This window comes from Temnothorax nylanderi, unplaced genomic scaffold, assembly GCF_030848795.1.
Source record: "Temnothorax nylanderi isolate EJ_2023f unplaced genomic scaffold, tnyl_v1.0 TNYL_tig0078_pilon, whole genome shotgun sequence".
Lineage (NCBI taxonomy): Eukaryota > Metazoa > Arthropoda > Insecta > Hymenoptera > Formicidae > Temnothorax > Temnothorax nylanderi.
This window is the reverse complement of record NW_027249140.1, coordinates 24,985-47,129: the sequence shown is the minus strand read 5'-3', so window position 1 is coordinate 47,129 and position 22,145 is coordinate 24,985. Positions and strand designations below refer to the sequence as shown.

Below are 22,145 nucleotides of genomic sequence, written 5' to 3'. Positions count from 1 at the left end.
GAAAATTAACGTTCGCCGTACAAAGTTCTCCCAATCAAATTATCGCATGCGGCGAACGACCCGTTATCGGATATCGTATCGCCGAGGACCGTCCGCGGAATTGGCGACGCTCGGTACGTAGGCGAACCACGCGACGTATCGTGCCTCTACCAGATGGGAGAAGGGCGTGCCTCTGCAGTCGCTGCACACTGCGCAGTTTATGCACGCGTTACGATCTTCCTGCATGTGTGTGCGTCTGTAGTTCTGTAAGCTTGCAACGTGCACGAGCCGCGTATGCAACACGCGCGCGTCGCATATACACGACCCATGCAGAATCGGAATGCAACCAAATTGCAAAATACCGCGTCGATTTTGGCGATAGATGAAATTTTCAAGAAATTTCATTGCGTGACGGAACACGAGTGTGCGGGATTATTTTAAAAATACGCGTGAGATTTCATATTTTTATAGATTACGTATATAGGAAAGAGAAGGGAGAAACGGGAACGAAAGTTTCAATAAATCTTCATCAAGAAGCGATCGGGACGGGTGACTCCGATTTAAGAGCGCGGATAATGTTGTTTAAGAAATTCCCTTAACACCAGGGCTTGAAGACATTAAGAAACACGGGCAGCGAATAAATCATTTCGGTTCGCGGGGCATTTCGGCTAAGTGGCTTCTCCCCTTGGTCCAAATAAATGAATCTTAATCATTGGTTACATGAAAAGAGACACGGCCTTGCTCACCGCGCTCATAACTGGGTTATACTTGACATTACACTCTACACTATATTATCCCATCCGTTATTGTTTCTGCTTTCTAGTAATTTTTCGATGATTAAAAATATGGATAAAATAAAAAATTTTAATTAATAAACTGTATGTAAAGGCATTTTTAATACAAAATAGCGATTGGAACATTCGTGTTAAGAACAATATCAATATAGTTTTTAACTATTATAAAATACAATAAAATATGTAAGACACAAAAAATGTTTAATCGGTAAGTTGTATGTAAATGTATTTTTAATACAGAATAGCGATTGGGGCATTTATTTTGAGAACAATACCAATGTAATTTTTAAATATTGTAAAATGCAACCAAATACGAATTAAAATTTTTAAAAATAGACTCATGCCATGCCTTTAAAAAATACTCTGCTCGTGTTACACGGCTCTTACGTCTCTGTTAAGAGAATTCAATGGAAAATATGTCGATATTCTCAGAAATAACGTAACACGATGCGAAATAACCAGAGGCTAGCTCGTGCAGGCGAGTCATCGCGACGGCGCGAACAGGTAATGGACGACAAGGTGACGGCAATTTTCCGGAGATTCTGGGTTTCGATACGACCGTGAAACGATTCGACGTAACTACGAATCATATCGTGAATGACGTCCACGACGGAGTCGAGGAGCGTGGAGCGTGTCGGTGGCGAGGGTCCCCCTACTTCCGGCGAACCATATCCGGCAGAACGCCCACCTATATCTCGGTCCGCCAGACCGTGCATACTCCCTGATGTGTCCGTAATCTATCGTTCTATTGCGATCCAACCGGACGAAATCGTGAACGGCCCTAACCCTTCGACGTGCCATTCAATTTTCGTGTTGATCAAAGTTACGCTTAATGCAATATATTTTTTTCGACGATAAACGCATATATCGATGTTATCTTTATATGCCTGAGATAATATTCAATTCAATGTTACTTTACCTCAATGTATTAGAATTGCTAATTAGAATAGAATAATAGTAAATAAATTATGAAACAATAATGATATATTTAAATCAAATCACAAATATCAGGTATCGATGTCCCATTAAGTAAAATTTCCATACCATAATTTCGTTTCAAGAAATTTGCATTCGTGATCAAAATTTGAAGATGTTTTTCCTTGTATCCAAACAGTGTTTGCCGAAACTTTAGATTGAGATTCATGCAGGCAAAGTAGGTCAAATAATTTATTCACGCTCATAGTGTCTGGTTTAATAATACACAAACGTACGAGTCTTAATTGTTCTAAACTGTAATAAATTGTACAGCGCACGAATTACCGTCTTGCTCTGATTGTCAAGTTTATTGAAGTTATTTGATTTCATTCTAGAGAGACTTATTCTTATTCTTATTTTTTGCTAATAATACAATTTCTTTTGAGATTCTCATCAATGATATTAGAATACCTACTATGTTTGATAAAAATAAAAAAGAAACGTATGACAACAATGCAATGCTATAAGCGTAAATCGATTCAATCTCTACAATATTATTTCCTGGGAATAGTTACAATTTGTTTTCTTATCGTTGACAGCTCACTTATATGATAAATCGTAAAAATGTCAGTAATACGAATTTGTTTTTTTACGGACAAACATACCATTTGCTCATTTCCACGTTAATCTACATCCGCGATCGTAAACAGGTCCATAACAAGATGCACGATGAAGACCCAACGACATCGTGAAATAGAGAAAAAAGCCGCGTATGTGCTGCAGCTTGTAGCTCGCTGCATATATCGCGCACAAAAACTCAGAGTTTACTCCTCGGTTCGCGATTCTCCGAGGAACGACTTCCTTCGCGCAAGTTCTGAACGAGGGTTCATCAATGTGGCTTTTGCCAGAAACCGCAAGTGCGGCAAAGTAAAAGTAAGATACTGCAGGTAAAAAAAATCTGTGTAAGCTGATATAAACGACCATAGGATATCTCATTTATGCAGGGACAAGATCTTAAGTGAAATTAAAATGTTGCGAGAAATCACGGGCGCTCATAAATTTTCGGTAGCGACAGCTTAAGTCAGAGCTACCTACTAAAAAATTGGAAGAGGCTGACCCACCGCCGCGCGCCGTGTGTTACGGCTAACAGGATCCGTCGTGCGTCGATTGTCGTAGAGACAAATCGACTTCAATATTCATCACGGCCGCGTCCCGTTATCGTAATTAACGCGAGAGAGGCGCGATACGGCGCGCTCGCACACGACGATCCTGTCCAGCACGTGGGTGTTCACGCGTAAAGCGAAGAAGCCGCGATGCGTGACGCAACGAAGAAAGTATCGGCGGACCGATGAACGAGGTAAACAATAAATGATCTTTTGCACCGCGTATGCTGACCTCGCAATTAAAAACGCCATATGCAGCTGGGACGCACGGACGGCAACGCCGGCGGGAGCGTTAAGTCCGTCTCGTAATTAATCACCGCAATGGTATAAACGGCATCTTGCGATGTTATCGCATGACGCAAACAAAATAAACTCACGCGAAGGCACGCGAGATGCCATCTCCAGTGGCGAGGAAGCTCCGATAATAAACTCGCGATCGGGCAAAAGGATAAAACGGATAACGATTGATCCTAATTTACGATCGCAATGCAGATCTATTAGAAGTATTGATTAATACAGATAAAATATCTAGTTTTAGACTCTCATAAATCTCGCTTTAATAAATTATCTTACAATTAACCTGCGAATAATCTAAACTTGATAAATACTTATTGTTAGTATACATATACCTATATAGTATAGAATAAATCAAAGCATAAAAACAATACTTTTTTCTCTGTGGTCCGCGTAACTCCTTCCATTTAATATTTTATCGATACGAGCATTAATCGTTATAGAGACGCGAAATGCAAATTATGCAAATTACATAAGTGTTACCAAGATACCAAGACAGAAATCAGAGGCTTGCAAACTTGAATCGCTACCCGGACTCGTCGCTGCAGCACGCGGCCGAATGAAATCGTCGGCGTGAATTGATGTGTACACACGTTATTAACTAATGAAAATTACACGCGGCCGCGCGCGCTACCGGCCTGACAATGGAGCGGCAGGTTAGACATTTCCAAGACGCATAAGTCAGCCGAGCGTTAGAGCAGAGCCTGCTCGCAAGCCAATGTACACTAACCATTTGTCATGCTTGGTTACTACGCGCGCGCTCAGGCACCCGAAGTGACTTCATAAACCTAACCGCGGATGGAACACCTGCGGCGCGTAAGGATGCTTGCGTAGCTTTTATCGAGGTGTCAACCACGGCGCTTAGTCGAAAAATTTAACGGCAGTGAAGTGTCATCGTGTCAATCTCTAAACAAACACACGCCTGGCTGTTCGAGCGGTTCCACGGAACTGTTTCGTAAGGCTTGCATCAACGTTTAGAATGTATGCATTAAAGAGTTTGCAATTGATTTACAAAGCAAAACTCTAAGCCGAGATATACAGTTGCCAGAAGAGAAGAAGAATATTTCAATCTACAAGACTTGTATTAAAAATTTTCCTAATATAAATTTCTTCCGCGCCATGACTCACGAATTATTTCGCAGAGAAAAAATAAAATTAATACATTAAAAATGAGTTTAGAGTTATCGTTAATTTAAATAATGAATAATTGTTTTTAAGAAGAAAATTGAATGATTAGTTTGTTCACAAAGGTTGTTTCGCAGGATGCATTTTCCACAAAAGAATTCTCAGATCAATTCGAGTGTTAATCGCGCGTTCGCCATGTTTCTCACAAATTTAAATTCTTAATACCAAATACAGCTCTAGTAGCCGCTTCTAAGTAAATGTACCATAAAAGGAACGGAGAGTTGTCCGCGAGGGGGAAGTCACTCGTCAAGACATCACGCTGGGCTGGTTCGCTACGTTCCGGTGAGGACCGGTCCTCAGGACGCAGTGTGGGTCCCGTGGTCTATGCACTCTATGCAGAACGAAATCCGCAATTGAACGATCCGCGATCTCGATCCTGAGGAATTAAATTATCAATTATCCGAGCATCGGTGCGCAGCGCGCAGCTGCCGCAGGCGACGTCGCCTGATGCCACCCCGAGCCTCCTCCTCCTTCTCCTCCTCTCGTGATTTCTTCTTGTTCTCCCATGGCACTCACACACCAATCACTCGCGAAAAGACAGTTACGATCGCGCTCGTATTAATCACCGGGAATACGATTCGCGCAGCGCTTTTCTCGGCACTTCCGACGTTAATATAAAATAATCGATAACATTCATAGTGAATAAGCGTAACGGCTAAACGTTCGAAGAGAATGATTGCGCGATCGCGTTTCGAAAGATAATAACGTGAAGACGCACGGAGCAACTGTCTGTCTGTGAGTCTCATCGCGCGAGTGAAAACAAAACGATCGCATGTAAACAGCTCTATGTACGCAAGACAACAATTCTCGTGCGCCACATACCGTACTATTCGTTACGAAATATTCAACATGATCGCATCGCTGAAATTAGTGCATTATTGTTCAAGCCAATGATCATTAATTATTTGCAGGGAACGATCGTGTTTTCTCCTAAGTACTTGTCGCGACCGTGTCTCGAAGAAAAATAACGCGAGGATGTGCACGTCGCTCGTGCCGGTGGCCAATTACTCGAGTCTCACCGCGCGAATAAAAACAAGGCGACTGAAAACAATAAGTACTACGCTATACGTGGCAAGAACAGATCTCGAATGCCGTGTATACAATTCGTTTGCTGTTATGAAATATTTAACATAATGTAATGTAAAACTCGCCGAGTTCTTTTTTTTTCTTTTATCGTGCGAGCTAACGATTGGAAGTTATTTCGTGAGAGACGATTACGTTCTCTTTCAGCACCTGTCGCAATCGCATCTTACAATTAGAAGATAATACGCGGTATACCGTATCGTTCGTTGCCGCCGCGAAATATTTAATACAATAGAGAATTATTCGTGAGAAATTAACGCGCCGTTCCAGCACTTGACGCGACCGTGTCTCGGAAGATAAGACGACGTACGGGGCGGTTAGCCTCACTATTTATCTATCTCGAGTCTCGCGGCGCGGACGACCTTGCGTACACAGTAGCGTCGCTGCGCACAATAGAACCCTAACATCGAGGCATCGCGTGCCAGTCAATTCAAAATATTTTAAGTATTGTGAAATAGATAACAGTGAATATCCTGTTCCTAGTATTTCATATTATTTTAGATTAATATCTTATTATCGTATGTCAAATCCGGCAACTATTTGAAGAATAAAACTCACGTTTTAATCGAAGATATTTATGTCTTAAATTTAAATAACTAATTAATATTGTATTTTAGTAATTTTTTACAAAAACGAAACTGTGTGATTTTCGTAAATCAATAAATGTGTTAGATGTAATTTTAATAAATCAATAGAGTAAAATAAAATCGCTACAAAAATGTTTTTGACAAATTATTTTTTTGACTTATTTAAATTATACGATTTTACTCCTTACGAGATATGAACGTTTAGAAAGAAACTATTAATAACAAATTAATCTCCATTTTTCTAATTAACACGAAGATAAGCTTTATTTGTCAATTTCAATTCTCATTAAGGAAAAAGATTAAATAACTTGCTATGACAGATAAAATATACTGTTATTAATCAATTTGTCGATATCGACTGATATTATTATATCTGCATAAAAAACCAAAAGACAGAATCATTCAGCAGTAAAAAACTGATATTATCTGAGCTGTGAAAATTAAGTAGCAATAGATAACAGATTAATATATATTTACATTACGTATTTTTATATTTAAAATTTTAATTCCTCTAGAATTAAATTATACTAATATTCAAAAAATATTAAATAATTATTAAGAGAGCGCATTAAAAGTATCATTTAAATTTGATTGCCCTGATTATTCGACGTGTCATGTAAAACACATGTAAATGCATGTAAAGGGAAGAAATTACACGCGACAAACCAGGAGTAATAACTTATATGAAGGCATTCGATCGATTAATATTCCGAATAGTAATGACGACGTAACGTAATTATCGTTTTGTCAGAAATATTCACGCACATTAATTATAATTAACCGGACAAGCCGATAAACGTAAATAACGATGAATATAAGTGAAAGATCCTGCATCAATGGTCGGCGTGATACGGCTTTCTTATAATTACCGTTGTAATCTCGCACTCGACATCTCTTCGCACTAAATTAATTAACGCGTGCATACAGATAATGCAAAAACTATTAATGAAAAATATATGCACCGCTAATGAGATATTTAAGTCCTATATATAATCCAATATTAATCAGATACGACAAAATGTGTTCATTTTGCTTTGCCTTACATTAGAATAAATAAAACGTATTATAATATAATCAGTTCATCAGTTGACACCAAAACAATTATTCTTTTGTATCACACATTCGTATTTAAATTTCTTGAACAGAAGCTAAAACTGCGTGCTGTTTTCAGCCCTTCAATTATAGCAAGAAATTATGCATATCGAATAAACGTAATCATTAATAAGCACATTTAAATTGGACAATTTGGGCGGCGTAAGAAGTAATAGGGGCTTTCTCTCTATCCGATAATCACGGGAAGAAGCTCGCTCATCGGCGCTGGATAATTATATTCGGACAATAATTAGCCTTAATAAATAAAAACGCGTTGTGAGATCGATAACTCATCCTTCGTGTAAGTTGTAAATTATATTATTAGCGACTTAATTGCTCGGTTATCGATGTAACACATTCGATAGCGTGACGCTGCTTAAAAGTCATACAAGACGACCTTTCACGCGAATGCGATACGATACTACTTCAATGCAACGTTTCTTGATTGAAAAGAATGTTTCTCGAAGATATAATGAATATTAGTGAATTAAAAATCTACATGTTTTCTTCAATTTTCTTGGTATTCTCGTTGTTAATGTTAATAAAAATCTTTCGCACGCAATTTTTATTAACATTATACAATACAAATAAAGAATGCTGTTACAGTACCTTCACAAAAATTATGCTTCGGGACAAATTGCCCGTGAACGTTGTTGCCCCTAGATGCGCAACAATTTTCGCAAATTTTTCTTTTATTCCTGTACCAGTGGCCGAACTACCTCGTCCCATTTGTCCGTTTTGGGCGACAGTGTACGGAAGAAATCTTTCCGGTTTTGACGATAAAACCGGTTTTGCCTTCTTTTTTCGTTTCACCAGGGAGCCTCCCGGGAAGCTTTTTTATTTTTATTTTTCCACATGCCTTTATATGCGGGCGTATACGATTCGCGCGTTTAATCTTTTCAATATTGACTCTTCATTTGTTAAGAGGGACCCCGTTCAATTAATCGATACTCAAATCGCGTTTATTATCATTTTGTTCATTACGGACACAATTGGGTAAAAGAAAAAAGTAAAAGCTTTAAAAATTAAAGCTATAAAAAAAATTTTATGATAAATCGTGTATAAACATATGAGTGCGAGAATCTTCCTTATTTTCTAGATTATACGGTATAATCATCAGTGTATAATCATTGTAATTTATAGCTCTAAGCATTGCGTGTCAGTTAAGTTGCATGTTTCCTGTAGTTAAGTAAATCGTATATAGCTAATCCATCACTAAACGAGACTTCGATAATGTTAAAAACTGGAAAAATGCGCAGGCAATGTTTTATGTATGCAATGCGTGATTTACTGAATAACTGATTGCATTAATGTTCTCGTGTACGGAAATTTTTTAGATTATGATATCAGCGGCGCTAATTATACAGATCGGCAGGTACTTGGCGAGCGCAACATGTCACGCACAAAAGCGCGCGGTAATTTTCGCAACTGACACGAACACCGATGTTTTTCATTAGCACCGTTGGAGAGTTCAGCGCGAGTTAATTTCCCCTTTAAATAGATCGGCGCTTATGCTCGCAACCCATCATTAGCGTATACGTCGAACGAAAGAGAGAAACGCGAATTAAGAACACAAGGGACGACGAGACATTACGCGCTTCGGAGAAGGAGAGAGAAAGAGAGTCATTATTGTCCCGCACAAAGTAATTTAATGTTTCTCACTGCAGCCATCTTGTTTTTCCATTGAATACACGTAACACTTAAATGCTGAAATGAATTCGACGAAAGTTAAAGACGCGAAGCAATAGGGAAACTGACTGACTGACGGTGAAAATTGCCACAATCCAATTGCCAAGTCATAAACGCAATATTTTGAAGTCGCATTTTTTAGAACCTAGACGCGTCCAAATTGCATGTAACGTAAATGGCACGAATTGCTCGAGTTCTTTAGTCCACCCCGTTCTACCACGATTAGCATTTGCCAATAACGTAAGCGCGGAAACGTTACACGACCCGCATCGCGGGATTAATAACGTCCTTAACGGTGCGCAATATAATTATCAGACATACGATTGATGTTCTGTTAACATTGAAGTTAACGTTTCTCGATATATACGTCGTCCGCAGGATGGACGTGCAGTGACGAATGACGACGGAGCCGATAAAATCGTTTCTTATACTGTAGCTCGACCGGCCGCTGCGCCGATCGCGGCCGACCGCGTAAATTGACGTCGACACGACGGTTACTTATCGAGATTCCTATAACGGTAACGGAAGCATACGGCGCGTGTTTAAGACGGGATTCTGCATTTTTAAGACGCACACACGATTGATCTGCGCGACCATATATTCGAGCGTGCCGAGGATCGATGGTCCGCGATGCGAAACTTGTGCCGATGGAAGATCAATGGGCTTCTCCACCGGAATATATCAAATTAAATGCTAGAGGTATTCGACCGTTGCGATTGCTGCTAAAAAGTATAATACGGCAATAAATTATTGACCATGCTAATCGCTTACTTACGTAACTTCTTGTGCGTTTACATTTTATTGAAGAAGTAGTTTTAAAAATGAATAATGTCTATAACAATTTGTAAACAGAATCAGAAAATATATTTCTTTCAATTAAAGGAACTAAAGGAAACTAAGGGTCGAAATTCAAATAATGTACAAAGTGTTTTATGTCATAGTGAAATAAATTTGCGTAGAAACGCAACGATAATAAGAACGAAGCTATTAAGCGTATAATAAATGCGGGTGCAGCCGTTGAGAAAGCCATCGTATTTGCTATCTCGAATCGTTTTAAATACCGTAGATACCGCGCGAAAGAGGGTACATGTGACAGGCGAGTGAACTAATAAAACGTTGAACTAATAGTTCCAGCATAATCTAAAATGCTCGATCGAGTAAGTATGTATAACGGGAAGTATACTTTGTGCGCGGAGCAACAAACGAGCGTCATGTATCAATGGTTGAATTATTTCAACCATTCAATACAATCGACGAGCCATTTCTGCAACTGTATACTAAACCGAAGATTGAAGTTTCCTACATAGTGCATGAAAAGAAATGTGATAGGAAAAATGATTCACAAACTCTCTCTATTTCGAAAATAGATGAGATCTTTTCGGTAAAAAAAAATGTGAGAAAATGTTCGAATAAATAATAATAGCGTAAATTTCACAAAAAAAAAACAAATATATAGAGCGTTTTTCTTCACAATTTCTTCACCAAACCGTTATCAGAAACAGCAGGCGAGACATATTGCCGATAAGCTGGCAGAATCGAATGACGCGTGAAACGAAACACGATGTCGAACAGGTTTTACCCGGTGGACACGGAGGCACGTTGGCAATCTGTGAAAATAGATGTAGGCCCGACAGTTCGATTTTACGAGGAAGTGATCCGTAGGCGTGTCGTTTATCGTCAATATTCGTTGGCGATATGGCCACTTATACTGACTCGCCGGCGCGAAAAGTGTTTCTATTAACTCGACGGCATTGTGACTCACAATCGATACAGCCTCGTGTGGCGGTAACGTCTTCGAGGATTCAAACAACGCAATTTAGACGACTGAATAAGTTTCCCATCTCGATTTTACGCGGTTTCCAATGGACGTTGCTACCTAGGTGTGGTCATTCGTTATGATTCACACTCGATTGCCGTATCAATACTTTGGAATGAGAAGCTATGTCATTTCGTGACTTCAAAATGTTTGAGAGTGCATTTGAATAATGTACCATGATGTAAGATAATAGGATTTTCTTTGAGAATGGAAGATTTCTGGAAATATTATCTAAAGACAAATACATTTTGTAGATATCCTTACGAGTGTACTGAAGATAAAATATCTGTGTTGACCGATTGTTTTTATTTTAAGATACTGATGCGAAATAGTAGCCCAATTTAAACGAAATTAAGAATGCATCGATACAATTATCATTAAGAATCTTAATATAAAACATATATAATACGCTAAAAATCCGATTAGTACAAGTCGAGGTTTATTCGCAACACCTCTATGATAAAATCAATAACGATCGCGGGCATTTTGCGGCAATGCGAGATCAGCGGCGGACAATTATAGTGAGTGTAGTAAACAGATCAAGGCGGTTCAGAAACAGCGACAGATAATTTTATCGCAGGACCGCTCGGGTAGGTTACAATGTGGAAATAGACGTCCGGAGCTCGGCCGAGGAGAGCTCGCACGGTGCATACGTCCAATTTTACGAGGAAGTGGGACGCATTATTTATCGGCAATATTCGTTGGTAATGTGGGTACTTACGGCCTCTGAAACGGCCACCAGAACATGCGTCCCGAAGTGACTCAGTCCGCACAGCGGGCGAGTCGTAAAAGGCTCGTGAATATCTTCACTCAAAATTCACACGTAAAGTAACTGAAAACAATGTTGGTCGAACGTCTCTCTCGTTGCTCTTCCACTTTGCGAGAGCGCGGTGAAACGCGCGGCATAACAATTCGTGTCATAATTATTATTTGTTTTCCACCTTATTCTCCGCTCGGACACGAGTGCTCGATAATAACTCCTGTCTTCACGGTCTTAAAACCAGCACGGAATCATGCTAACGAAAAATATTAAAATCCTCTTTGCAACAAATGTAATCTGTTATAATTAAAATTTGTTAGATTTAAAATCAATACAATAATAAAGCAATTAGTATATTTAGTCGATAGACTTCAACATTTATTTAAATCTTATTAGCATAAGTCGTTTGTATTTTATCGTTTAACAATAATAGCCATTATAATCAATAGGCATGTACGTTAATAAATTTTTGAGGTTTTTATATTTACAAATTTCTAAATTAATGAATCGATTTCAACTCTTGCATCCTACGTTTCTTTCTCGTATTAGTATCCCAACATTTTGTATTTTTAATACTACAGATTAACATCTGCAGAATTCGGATTTTACAATCTAAAAACTGTAGAAACAAAATTTAATTCAAAAATTTATAAAAATACGACATTTTTATTATAAACATTAACAAATGTTAAAAAAATCTAATCTGTGTTAGAGAACATCCATCTCGAATTCATCAAGGAATCCAAAAAAAAAAAAGAAATGCTCAAGATCTAGAACACTCTACATAATGAATCTGCTGTTCTCTGAGACGCGTATAATCCGCCCGATTTTCTCATCTGTGCTGCGCAATAATTTAAAAAAGTGGTTCCGTTCTCCGGGCGCTGTAATAATAATTGCCGAGGCATATTCTCGTAGCCCGAGTGCACGTTGCCCGTGGGTTCTGCACGATGCAAATCGACGCCGAAGCAAAACTACTGAAAGATACGTACTACACACAGGTACCCCTTGCATTACCGTGAAAGCGGATCGCTCGACCAGATGATTTAAAAAATTTGGCACCTCTTTAACACCGGCGAAATTTACATCGGCCTTAAACCTTCCGTCTCGCTCGCGGTCGCGGCCTTTCGTCGACTTTAGTGCTGGCTCGGATGACGTTAACGATTCGTAAATTAAAAGTGCGCCATTTTGTTCCGGCAGCGTGGGCAGAAGGAGAGAAGAAGTTGTTCGCGCGGTTCTGGACCGCGCCATAAAATTCGGACGAATTCTTTGTCGTTTCGCTCTCTGGTACACTGTTAGCGAATGCGATGCGTTTTACGTGCGGAAGGTTGTTATTGAGTTAATCGCGAGTTATTTCCGCTTGAGTTTCAGTACCGACGAAACCAATCGTTGACGAGCCACATGCAAATTTAACATTATTCCCCCAGGCATGGGGGAATGAGACAATTATGTCTACGGAAAAGTGAAATTTTAATTTTTTTCAGATTACAATAAAATTCTAGATTTGTGAGCTTAGGGCGCAATAATTTACGTCCCTATATAATTAATTTCTTTCATTAATTTATAACTTAATTATTTTCGCTGCCATATTATTCAGAAATTAATTATAAGTTTGTATTTTCATTTTAATATTCATTACTCAAAGAGAATCGTTAATATATAAATCGTAATCAAGCATGCTACATACAGTAATTCCTTCATCTTTAAATCGATCATTCTTAAAAAGAGAAATTTTCTCAATTAAATAATTTCAAAATTAGCCATTTTTGCGCGATTTCACTACATGAGAAGTAATGATTTCAGTGAACACGGTCGCTTATTATCCGAGAGAGTCGTAAATCAGAAAGCGCGCGTGTTCACGCCCGTTAAATGAGACCATCGAAAAATCGATCGCGCTTACGCGATATCGATAATCGAGTCTGCCATATGTAGCGTGAGAGTTGGGCCGCACACGAATTCGCCGTCGACGTGTTGAACCACCGACATATCGGGATGCATCGAACGAATGACGTACCACATGCCACGCTGTAAATTAATGTATTATAAATCGTGTACATCGTTGTAGCAAACTTTCTAGTTTAAAACCATCATATTGCGCAAATAATTTATTGATTTATCTGATATGTTAGAAACATGAGAGTAATACACGTGAGTTGAAATGTAAAAAGAAGGAGACTTTTTATTCCGTTCTGAGGAAAGAAACAGAACCAAATAACTTGCGTTAGAGATATCGCAAAAGGATATAAAAAAAGAACACCGATGTTCAGCGAAAGCGATCTTCGAGTAATCTGAATGAAATTTGTACGCGTTAAAAGCGGATTGAATTGCGTTTAAAATGAAATTTGGAAGTTAGTTTCTCGCGTTTTCCTTTGCGATCGTGAAGACGCCGGAAACGCGTTACGATATTCTGCGAAGTTCCGCTACAGTTAACGCAATAGTTCGCGGTCTCTCCGCCTGTGGAATATTTCTGCAGCACGTGGAATATTTCTCAGTGATCAATGTTTTATAGCACTTGCGGAAAGAGAGTTGTTCCGCTCGGCTATAGAAAATGCGAATCGTCAGTATGCCGACGTCATTGTTGTGAAACTGTTTCCGATCGTTATTGTTATATAGTAACGTTAAAACATAACGTAACACAACTTCATAGTTTTCTTTAAACATACGATTTATTTTTTATACATTTTTTATTACTTCTTATTCAAGCTATAAGTGTAATCATTTTCTTCAAATAGGTGCTCACTAGTCTCTAGCTGTGTTCAGTTTGTCACGCGAGATATCTGTCACATCGTCTTCCTAATTTTCTTAATATAGTAATTTCACGATAATTAATCGATAAATATTATTAAATCCGTGTATCTAGATCAAAGATTCATGTAATGAGATTTTCACTTCCATTACTTCATAATTAAAGTCGATATATCTTATTTGAAAAAGTATCTTTTTAACAATTAGGATCTAAAAGATAAAGGTTGTGTTCCCATATTCACTGCCATGTACTGAAAATCTACTCCGTGTATAGTTTACATCGTATACTATATAAATTTTTAGTACTGGCAGTGAATATGGGAACACAACCTTTATCTTTTAGATTCTAATTATTAAAAAGATACTTTTTCAAATAAGATCTATCGACTTTAATTATAAAGTAATGGAAGTGAAAATCTCATTACATGAATCTTTGATCTAGATACACGGATTTAATAATATTTATCGATTAATTATCGTGAAATTACTATATTAAGAAAATTAGGAAGACGATGTGACAGATATATCTCGCGTGACAAACTGACATGCTCGTATCTTAAGCAAGACGTTAGTTTAATGATCGCGGTACATAATCATTAGCAATCGATAAGAAAGAGAGCGTTGCGGCTCCACCTGCGTAATTGAGCTCGTTTTAACGTCTCGCCGGCCGGCGTAAGCACACTATGCATCGGTGCCGAGCAGAGCAGCCCCCCCGGCCACAAATTGTCCGACGATAAGATCTCATTACGTCACTTGCGAGGGAACGATTATCAATGCATTGACGATTTTGCGATTTTATTCGTCGTGATACATGCTGAGACTTTATTCGCTGATTACACGGACTAATCTTTATTAATTACTATTGTACACGAGGCAACTTGCTGTCGCACACACGATGCAATCGTGGAATCAGCTTATCGCAATTTGTCCCAGATTTTTCTAAAGACGAATAACTTTTAAATTAACAAGTTCTGTGACATTGTTTTGTAATACTCTTTTTTTCCATTTCATACAGCTTGATATCCGCGGAAAGAAAATAAAGTTTCGCATGCGAGACGAAGGCTCGCATAATTAAAGCCCACGCGGAACACTCGAAAACGCTGAGTATATAAATAAATGTCCTCTACATATTTCGTGATGCTTAACGGCGTGTACGTAACAAAATCAAAAAATACAATCCGCAACGCCTATATAACTCGGACACACTTTCGCGGACGGTGTTTATTTATTTCGGGCACAGTCTTTAAATCCGTTTGAACAATTAACCGACGGCTTATATGCTCGCCGCGTGGGCGTCGCGCTTCGAATGTTACAATCTTACGACGTAATCAATGAGAAAGGCTTTAACGTGTCACGCATTTTTTTTCTCTCCCCTGTTACGAGGTATGATAAGAATGCGTAAGTCAACTTTCCGAGGCGAGTGCGATCCGGAATTACATAAATAACATCGTATCACGATGTATTTTCATTATATTTTAATCGATCATATTTTAGTCGCATCATCGTATTTGCATTGCGTTGAACACCATTAGTAATATAAATTAATATTAAAATAAACCATAAATGTTTATAACATTTAACTATTATCATTAGGATGTAAAATTCGAAGTATTAATTCCCTTAGAACCACAAAAAAATTAATTTGTTCATATACTCAGAAACACATTTTTCAAAACGCAGAAAGTATGGCTGATGCTCCTTTTCTTTCATCGGTTCATTCTCGATCTTAAGCCAGCTAAAAATGAACCGTGTAATCGAGCGCGATTATAAATTTTCCGTTCTTCCACCGTTCCACTCCCGGCAGTTTTCCAGCGTAACGAGAATAGTTTGTCTGATGAAGTGTGGAGCCTTGTTGACTCGCCCGCGGCCGTGCACTAAACATTGTACATTACAGAATTACATGGCCAATAAAAAGAATGATAAAGGATCTCCATATAAACCCGCCACGGTTGAAATCGGAATGGCACCTGCGCTGAGAGAATCCCGCGATCCCACGTTGAAACATTAACCGGACCCCGAAAAGTCCGCATTAATTTTTAACGAGAAAGATTACCCAATTTTAGTGGTCGTTAACGGACGAGGTTACTTCCAATCGGCAATGTATCGTTAAAAAATAGCTTATATTTCTTCGATAAACGCATGTGACTGAACACCTCACAGGAAACACATTTTCTAGCAAATGTGATATTTCGTACGCGATAGAACTTCTTCAACTTCGCAACGCTTCGAGTTTCCTCATCATATTATCTCGATTTAATCATACTTCTGTAAAATCGTCTCGTGTGACTTAACAGTTGCATAAAACACGTTTCAATTCCCTCGTTTACCAAGTCAAAATGTTTTTAACATTGAAACTTTTCATAAAAAAAAGAGAGCAACTTAGATTTCACGGAGCAAAAGCTTTTTTGTCGCTTGAAATCGTATCACAGATTTCTTACCTCGTATAAATTCTATTATTCTCTATCTCTGTAATCCTCGTGAGATACACGAGTTATATCGACACGATCCTTTCGTGTCAAGTATGCATGGTGCTTGAATATATCGCGAGCGCATTCATGCTATGGGATAAATGATATTCGGCATATCGTCCCCGACAACAGACATGCATCACTTTCTCGAAGACTGCAACCGGCACGGATGATGAATCGTGCCACGGAATCGTTTCATTTTTCACTTCCCTCGAAAGAAGCCTTATACCCGGGGTATTGCCTTTAATGCGCTTTATGTGAAAAATATGTTCACGGCGCGCCATGTACCTAGGCGCGGCAATATATTCGAGTCGATAAACGCGCGATTTTTCTTATTCCCTGCAGCATAGCCTCGATGAAATATTTCGGTATATTAATGAAACGCGCGTTAATGTGGTAAGATTCCTCTCGAGCCAGTAGAAATTCGTACAAAATCACGTGTATTTGCAGCACACCTATTGAACGAGCGTTCTATAAAATCAGTGATATCGAAATTCAATTCATACCAGAATTCAATCGTAGAATATTCACATGCAATTTTAGAATATTCTCCGCCAATTATTCATATAATCTCGATATTTACGATCTCACTGCCGTTCACTCGTTCGCAATCAATCGAATAAGATTTTCCACGTGCGATATAAATCATGACGAAAATTCTATAAGACTAGAAACCAGAATATATTGCAAATTTCAATAATTTACGGCCAAAAAACGAAGACAATCTTGTTAAGCAATGTAAAACAACGTACGCTTGTAAAAATTGATTAAATTAGCTATTTTTAAGTATAATTAAACTGAAATAATGAAAAAAACATTTTAATTATATATGTATATAATATAAATTTCTTTTAATTTGTAACTGGACTAACTAAACTAACTGTGACTAAATTTCGATCTCCACCATTGTGATACATATCATAATTGTTACAGCATCGTCTCGACATCTCGACAGCTCTCACTATAATATGTAAACGACGTGTCTCGTATCGAGTTTCGATAGCGGCGTTTCCAGACGTCGCCATGGCACGTGTATTATGCACCGCGACGTTATTAATGCGTCTCGCGAACACAAGCGCGCGATGCACCGCGTGTCTATTAAATTGGACCGGATGCTAAATATGCTGATTCCACGCTGCAGGTGGCGACGATGGCGAGAGATGACCGCCACGGTGATGGTAGGTCATTCAGAGGGGAGGAAGGCCGACGACCGATTTTCAACCGGGACAACCGAATTGCACGCGTGTCTTGGAAGAACGGGTTCCCGGGAGGGCTGCATCTTGTCGATTCGTCGCTCTCGCGAGGAAGGAAAAAGAAAGCCGGGAAGAAAAGGGATCCACATCCCAAGAATCAAAACGCGTGTATTTATCACCGCCGTTAATAACGCTGCGCCGCACAGCCGGAACATCGGAAGTTATGATTTCATGAAAAATTTTTGAACTCTCGTGCTCTCTCTCTCTTCCTCTTTAAAAATTAATTATTTAATGTAAAAAAAAGTTTGAAATTATTTGTCTAATATTGCAATAAAGCTGTATTCGTCTCTAAACTTCTATCTCTTTGAGACATAATAAATAAATTCGATCGTACAATGAGAGATTTCTAATCTGAGTTTGAAGTCAAGGTACGATAAGAAATTATTCACTATCTGACTGCGATAATATCTGTATAGAAAGTACAGATTTTATATTCACAAAATAAGTTAAAGTTTAATAAGTTATTAAATACAGAGTATTTTTGGTGAAAGACCACGAAACCACACAATATATTATACATTTTCGAGATAACCAACAATTTTCACGAAATAACGTGGATTCGCGCGGCCGATATAATAAAACAGGTTCCTCGGAGATGCTTTTTTTCGTGCCTGGCGTATCGAGAACCCGATCGCCGATTCGTCGCACTCTTGAAAAGAACGGAGTTGCCACTCGCGCATATTTATCACCGTCGTTAATAACGCACGAAAAAATACCTTATCGCCTACCGCAACGAATTTTTCGATGGTTGCCCGTTCAATGATTCGATGAGAATTAACTTTGTTGCACAGGGCATAAAAGCAATCACGAGTAAAATCACTTTACGACCTGCCCAAATCGGGTGTAATATTTTAAGAAAGGTACTTTTTTATAAAGTGTCGACAGGAAAACGATAAATTTTTCTATTGCTTCGAATGATTACTTTACATAGTTAATTGGATAAAAAAAATTGTTAATCGAGAGGACCAAGGAACATAATCGACACACTTAATATTTCTACATAAATTATATTCCTAAAATAATTGGCACAACGTAGAAATATAAGCAAGAACGTGTGTTTTATTCGACGGAGATCGAAACAAGACTCGCAAAATCCATGACTCCCGGTATATGTATATCGGTTTATCGAGTTTTTCCGACGATAATGTTAATTCCTAGTTTCTAGCATTTCGCAGTTCCGAAACTAAACAGCTGATACACCTAAATGCACCGAGCTGATCGTAAATTGATACCCACTGGCATGCTGATGCTGCGAACCTTACAATGTTTCCTAAGTATCGACACACCTCGCAATTACGGACGTAAACTACTAAGCGAGGAAACGCGAATGAAATGCAAAAGGCACGAAATTGCAGCTTCGTAACAGTAAACATCACCACTTCGTGCAATCTAGGATCATTAAATCGAAAGAACTTGTCAAGTGCGAAGTTCGCAGTTATTTCGATTATTCCGTTAAAATGTATATTTATTTCAATTTTATTTTTATCAATTTTAACTTGGTTTTAAATCGTTAAGATATGGTTGCAAGGAAAAATTTATAGAAGATACAATGATATCATCTCTATTTCAAGATATAACTTCCATTTTTTTGTCTATCCTTTTCTTACTTATTGTGTTTTTATTCTTATTATAATTAAAATTTTAATATTTTATTTAATTTTTTATAGAGAGATTTGTTCATATTTTAAATTTATACAAGTTTATGGAAATAATAATATTCATATATATAATACCCTGTTTTCGATGGGAGAATATCTCATATTAACGAAAAAATATATTAAATTTTTCTAGAACGTAATCATTTACAAAGGTAAATCAGATCTTTTCTTCCCGCTTCGTTCGCACTGTGCGAAGGAAGAGAAGAGGCGCAGGAAAAAGAGGCGGAAGAGGAGGATGAAGAAGAGGAAGACGAGGGTGAACGCACTCGCCACACCCTGCCTTAAAGATTGTAAACGATTATTAATGCTCCACTGCGGCTGACCCGTAACCTGGCGGTGGGTCTTCTCTCGCAACGTCTCTCCTCGTCCTTCTCGCCCCAATCCTGTCCCTTTCGCGAACCCTCCTTCTTTCTCCCTCGAAATAATCTCGACTGAAATACCCAGGCAAGATCGCGCACGCGGATCGCCTCTCGACGGAATCGATCCTTATCCGGCTTTTTTTCTTAATTAGCCCACCAGGGCTCTCTCTCACTGTAAGGGATAAATAACATCGGGGTTACGTCCGGTCACGTTAACTAATTTGCGTAACACGCCGCAGACTCTCGCATCGAAATCTTCGCGCCAGCAAATCATCCGGCTGTTGCGAGCGAGATGAATTATCTGGATGGGAAATGAAGGCGAGGTACAGTGAAATATAAGAGTGAGGTATAAGCAGCAAAAAAATAATCGGGCAATTTTAATACAAGAAGGAAATAAGCGTCAGCTTAAACATATTTTTGGTACTTACAGCGTTTTACACTTTTAGTCCATATTTCATTGCGTTTGCGTCGCAAGATTACGCGGGAATTCTTTAAATAAAATAAATTGCCGAAAAAGATTCCTAATTAGAATGCAAATTGTTATGTATATCTCATTTCACGAGGCAAAATCTTCCAAATACTTGGAGACGAATGCGGAAATGCGATGGCGCGTTCGCGCCAGCTCGATGTAAACACGATAACGCAAACATAAAGATAACGCGGTGTCGCGCACGATGTGAATTACATTCCGCAAAAACTCGCGACCTTTGTACACGCGCTAATAAAATTGCTCGATCCGAGTTCGAGTTCGCATGATATCCGTTCATTAGGAGAGCCGTTCGAGTGGCTCGAGGGAAACGCGAACGTTACGATAATTAATAAAACGGAAATAAACGAGCCGCGAAAAGCAGACGGTAGTGAGCGACGACACTGAGGCTCTTTCCGCGCGAAAATATTTGCGCGTTAACGCGATTTCTGGCTTTCCGAGTCGCGTCGTTTCAAAACATCCGGAGCCTCGGCTCGAAGCGTTAAGTTCGACGTCTCGACGATTCGCCGCGTTCAGGCGCAATATGACGAGTATAAAGATAATGAGGCGGCGCACAGCACTAAGAGAAGTCGACGAGCAATTATGCAAATCGCGCGTGACACGTGCTACGCGCGACGACGGCGGTGCTCATTATCGAATGGTCTTACGATGAAATACAGCGCGGGAAGAAACGTACGGAATCGGCCGTACAGAGGCACTGACCCAATGAGTGTGCGTTGCGGTGCTTAAAATAGAGGGGCCCCGAGGCAGTCCGGAGGAATATAAAACCGATGAGAGAGACAACGGGAAGAGGCGGACGAAGGGTAACGTCGGTAGTCCTGTTACGTACGTATTTACGGTTCGATCTCACCGCTCACCGATATCGCGACGGTGCGTATAATTTTAATATCCAACCGTTTCTCGTCGCGTCGCCGGAGATGCGACACGATACGATGCGCGCGTAAAGATAACGAGACGGCGCGCGGAGGCGGACCGGCGCGGCGCGAGAATTATGCAAATCGCGCTCGGCGCGCATCGTATTTGCAAGCGCGTCGTCGATACTCGATAAAGGCGGGATTTAAAATGCGCGCGAGTATACGCGCTCATTTGTCGCGATGAAACCGCGCGATCGATTCTGGGTGGCGTCCGTACAAAATGGAACGTTACGAACGCGTAAAGTAGGCATTCAATGAGGGCAGAAATAAACTCTGTGGCTCGAGGCACGAATTCACGGTAGTTTCATGGGCTCGCATTCGTTCCGCTTGATTGGCAAGTCCGTTCGCATGTGAATGTCAAACGATTATCGACCGTGCTACCGTGCGGAGAAATCATCAAAAAGAGATAATTGAATTTATAATTGCAATTTCCCTACTACATTTTTTCTAAAAATTATTTTCTGAGAATTTCTTTCCCGAGAAAAAATTTCACTATTATTCAATATTAAATAATAAAAAAATATTGAATTTTGTAAAAAGGAATATAAATAGATATAATTGTACAACCAATTCCAAATCGATATCATACAAATGTTCAATGTTACAACTTACAATGATAATTCGCAAAAGAAATACAGAAATTCGCGAAAAACTTGACAACTTGGTTAATAGAAAACGCGATAGCTCGTTCACGGAGTTATCCCTCCAACGTGAGAGCTTAATTGCGAAGGGAGAGACGAGGCCAATTGATTCCACGTGGCATTGACCGGAGACGGACGCGGCTCCGACCGATTCAGTATTCGGAATGGAAAGAAGCCGGGCGGGGAGAGGACCATGCGGCGCAAAGCAGGGAAGAGGATTACAACGAAAAAAGAACGTTAAGGCAAAAGGCTAGAAATAGATGCCG

At 39.2% G+C, this 22,145-nt stretch overlaps 1 protein-coding gene across 2 annotated transcripts in view; it reads right to left on the bottom strand.

Annotated features, from left to right (window-relative positions):
• Positions 1-22,145, bottom strand: part of LOC139774316 (uncharacterized) — a 349,030-nt gene that overhangs the window by 304,853 nt on the left and 22,032 nt on the right. The window lies entirely within an intron of this gene.